This window comes from Nannospalax galili, unplaced genomic scaffold (assembly GCF_000622305.1).
Source record: "Nannospalax galili isolate Female #2095 unplaced genomic scaffold, S.galili_v1.0 scaffold626, whole genome shotgun sequence".
Lineage (NCBI taxonomy): Eukaryota > Metazoa > Chordata > Mammalia > Rodentia > Spalacidae > Nannospalax > Nannospalax galili.
In genome coordinates, this window is record NW_008354396.1 from 635912 (window position 1) to 640788 (window position 4877).

The following is a 4877-nucleotide window of genomic DNA, read 5'->3' on the forward strand; positions in this document are numbered from 1 at the left end:
TGACAGCCCTGATAGTCTCCGCTTCCCTTTGAAGCTTCATACCCCATTTCATCTTTTACAATTTGAATCCTCATTTCAGTCCCTTGCCCTCTCCCCATCCACCCTACCCTCAGGCAGCGTGTGTGTGTGTGTGTGTGTGTGTGTGTGTGTGTGTGTGTTTATAATGAATGAGACACCATTGTGTAACTCAAAGCATCATATAGCATCACTCATCTCCAAACAATGTGCCCTGAACAAACATACCTGGACTCTGATTCTGTTTGGAATCTGTGCATTTTGCAACTAACATACAGCCTGGGATTAGAAACACCTCCAGCCCCAACATCACTAAGACAAAATATTTCCTTTGAGGATCTTTGGGTACATTCAATCAAGTAAAATTTAGGCCAGCTTATCCTGCCAAACAAATATCCCTGAATGCTAACCTATTTAGACACCTTCCCTGAGACCTTTATTTATCATTTACAGCATGAATTCAAACAAAGCAAACCAGTTTCAAAAAACAGATACTTCAAGATATAATTTAGTCTTTAAGGAGGGGGAAAGTGCTGTGTAGTCAGCTTTTTAGGAATCTAGTAAGTTCCTTACTGAATGTTAGAGGAAAAACGAATTCAGAAAACATAATTTGCAGATGTATCTATAGGAACAGGTTTGGTTTACATAATAAATATGGATGAAGAGTTTTATGAGGCTTTAAAGTCATTTAAGAGGTTTGACTGGCTGCTTACCAGGTCCTGGAATCACAGGTCCTTGGAAGAATGAGTGAAGCAGGCCAAAGAGTTAGGGAAAACCATGCACTTCCTGCCGTGCTCTTGCATGCTCCCCGCACCCTTCTTTACTTGGCTCATTGCTTTCAATCATCTACCTGGAAGACTTTGTCTCCTCCACAACTCCTCACTCTTCCATAATAATCTTCCTAAAGTGCAGTATCATTTTATTTCCCTTCTCTAAAACCTACAGTGGTCTCTTTTGTCTAAAGAAAAAGAGAAAAGAAAAAGGCTAACTCCTTCACATATTTTGGTCATAAACAGCCTTTGTCCATTTATGATAATAATAGCCTTTACCTATTTATGATAATAATAGGTAGCACAGAGTAGGAAGCCCTTGGTGTAATAGTGGAGAGACTTAGAGTCACAGCTCTGCCCCTAACTAGCTGTGCCATCTTCAACAGGATTACACACCTCTAAACCCAGGAGTAGCAATAGTCCTAACTCCTCCAGTGGCTGTGAAGATGTATGCCCCATCTTCCTCACCTGCCATCCTAGTGTGTAAAGTGATGGAGTTCTATTCCCATCTTCCCCACCTGCCATCCTAAAGTGTCTTCTCCTATCTAACACTCACTATCATAGCTTTGCTCATATTTTCTCACACCCCTTTCTATACCACAGCTCCACCCACCCCATGTTCTAGGAGCAGCTCTAATCAGAATTCAAGCTCTAGCCCAATGTCTTCTGCTCCATCTCTTGGCCCTTCTCCTCTCAAATCCTGTGCCTCTTTATTGTGTCCTCAGAGGCCTGGGCCATCCCTTCATTCTGTGTCACCTCACAATTTACAAATCACAAATTTTTCTTTTCTACTGGATTATATACTGTCTGAGGGCTATTTAACTTTCCACTCCTGGAATCTGTCAGAATGGTTTGGTCGCAGTGAGCACTCTATTTGGTTGTAATTAATCATTAACATTAACTTAAAAATTTCATTCCCCTTATTATTTTTCTATTCCCTTGATAATATTTATAATTCATTACCATGAAAATGTTCACTACTCAAATTCCAAATATTAACTTGCTTGAAGATTATTTTCCTAAATGTAGTATAGTTTATTTGTTTGTTTCTTGATTTATTTATTTTGAGCTAAGGTCTTATATTGTAGCTCAGCCTGGGCTGGAGTTCACTATGTAGCCTGTGTTTGTCTCAAACCCTTGCTTCTCCTGCCTTCCCCCACCCCCCCACCAAAGCTGGGGTTATACCAGGAGTCACATTTTGGAGATCATGGATGCTTTCTTAATATGTTCAGTCCTTCTGAGGCAGCATAAAAGATATTAAAATGTAAAGGGAGATGGGAAGGAAAAAGAGCTGCTCCTTCATCCCTGCTTACTAAGAAGAAAACTTCACAAACTGGGTGTGGTGGCCTATACCTGAAATACTAGTATGTGGGAGGCAGAGGCTGGAGTATCAGCAGGCTCAGGAGTCCAAGACTGTACTTAGCTGAATAGCAAGTTCCAGACTATTGAAAAAATGGACCCCAAGAAATTAGAATTTCCCTAGGAATCTCTGGAGGCCCTGGGGGCAACTAGAGGAGAAACCTATCTCTGGGATAAAGATTTACAACTTAATCAGGTGACCTTGCAAGAGAAATGTGGAGCTGAGACAATGGGGTTGGGGTGGAGGGGCCACACTTTTTCTGGACTGCTTACCAGCAAGTATCTCTTCTGTTTAAACCATACCCTCATGTTAGGACCCAAAAAAATAGCCTTGAGGAGTTGCCAGAGCATTGAATAAATTTCCTTTCTTTACTTTTCTCTGCTGATTTGGCTCATCTAATTGACTTATTTGAGGACAGTGGTAGCACCTGGCTTGTTGGGGCACAGTCTGTGACCCTATGTCCAGTAGCAAAATTAGAACCATATTTAACGTCAAAACATGTATTGACATCTGCAATGGTTAATTTTAATTTTTAACCTGACACAAACTAGATAATCACCTGGGAAGGGAGTCACTTGACAATGAGGAATTGTCTAGTTTAGATTGCTTGTGGACATGCCTGTGGGGGATTACCCACTATGGGTGGTAACATTCCCTAGGAAGGGAATTCTGTGTTGAAAGAGAAAGCAAGCTGCATGAATTCGTTGCTCTCTGCTCTTGACTATGGATGTAATATGACCTATTCTCTCAAACTCCTGAAGCTGTGACTTCCCTGCTACTGAGGACTGTAATCTGAAATCCTGGGCCAAAATAAACCCTTTCTCTTATAAATTGATAAATACCCCTAAATTACAGCAACATGAACTGAAACTCCCTTGTGGCATAAGCATAGTAAGGATTTCTTTGACCTTTTTGATCTACGTTTTTAATCTTATCAGAAACTACATTATAAACTCCTTAACTAAACAAAAGTTCTAGCTGGGCATGATGGTTTATACCTGTGATCCCAGAACTTGGGTGACCAAGGCAGAAGTATTATCTTAAGTTCAAGGCCAGCGTAGGCTACCTAGTAAATTCCACAAAGGCCTGAGCCTTCAGTATGAGACAGGTATTAAGACAGTCTCCATAAAACCAAATCAGGGCTCAGTGGATAAAGTACTTGCTGTGCAAATGTGAAGACCATAGTTCAGATCCATAGAACCCACATAAAAAGCCAGGCAAGTGTGGCAGTCACCTGGAATCCCAGCACTAGGGAGGCAGAGACAATAGATCTCCAGGGCAAGCTGGCTGGACTAGCTAGAACTGGTGAACTCAGGTCCAGCAAGAGACCATGACTCAATGAAGAGAGTAATCAAAGAAGATACGGATGTCAACTCACATGCATTGTACACACCTACACACAGCTGTGCTTACACACATATGAATTACACATACACATGCAAAAACAAAAACAAAAAGAAGCAAGAGAAATCCTTTAAGTAAATATACCAAAACAGTTTTCCTTGATTTTTTAAACCCATTGAGCAGCATAACTTCAAAAGCCACCAAAATTCAGTGGATGTGCCGGCTCATGCATCTACTAACAGTAGCACTCAGGAGTTTGATGCAGGAAGACTGTCAGGAATTGAGGACCAGCCTGAGCTCTAGAATGGGACCCTAACTAAATAAAAGCCACTAAGTGTAACTCGCTTTCTTTTTAAGAAAATTATTTTATTTATTATTTCTATTTTATGTATTTGAGTGTATTGCCTGCATGTATGTAAGTGCACCCATGTTGTACAGTGCCCACGGAGGTCAGAAGAGCGTGCTGGATCTCCTGAAGCTAGAGTTATGGATGGCTGTTAGCTACCATGTGGGTGCTGGGAATCAAACCTGGATCCTCTGTAAGAACAGTCAGTGCTCTTAACTGCTGAGCTATCGCTCCAGTCCCCATAGCTCTTTCTTGAGGAGCGCATACCCATACTTTTGTGTTTATAGCTGTCTTTGTCCTAAATACTTATGTCTCTTTTCTTCTCACTTTGTTTTGTTTTTTTGAGAGAGGGTCTTACTTAATATGGTCCAGACCGAACTCAAACTTGTGATACTCCTTCCTTAGTCTATCAAATGCTGGGGTCATGCATATAAGCCACTATGCCCAGCTTTTTCCCCTTCTCTTAATGTTGGTACTTAAATCTATATTTAAATGTTTTTATTTTATTTCTTAGAGAGTATCTTATGTATCCCATGGTATCCTCAGATTCACTAAGTACCTGAGGCTGATCTTGAACTTATAATCCTCTGGCTTGGCTTCCTTCTCTGGAATGCTGGATTTACAGACATACACACCACCATGCCCAGTTTGTGTGGTGCTGGGGACAGAACCCAAGGCTATGTACATTCTAGGCAAACATCTATCAAATAAGCTGCATGCCAGCTCTATTCAAATCTTTTCTTAATCAATTCCAACTTTGCTTGGTATTGACTTTTCCTGAAATTCTTTTCTACAACACTAATCAAGAATCCCTGCTTCACCTAAGTAGAGGTCTCTGAACAGAACTCCTCAACTCTTGTTGCTGCCATGGCTTCCATTAACAGGAAGAAATACAGAAGAAAGATTTTGCAACTAACATAACATTTCATTCACAGTTGAGTTTAAGGAGTACATTTTCTTTGTCTTCCATAACATTTCTTGGCTGGGAATTAAATATGTACATATATGTTCAATGGACATTTCAAAAACAAAAGAAAGACTT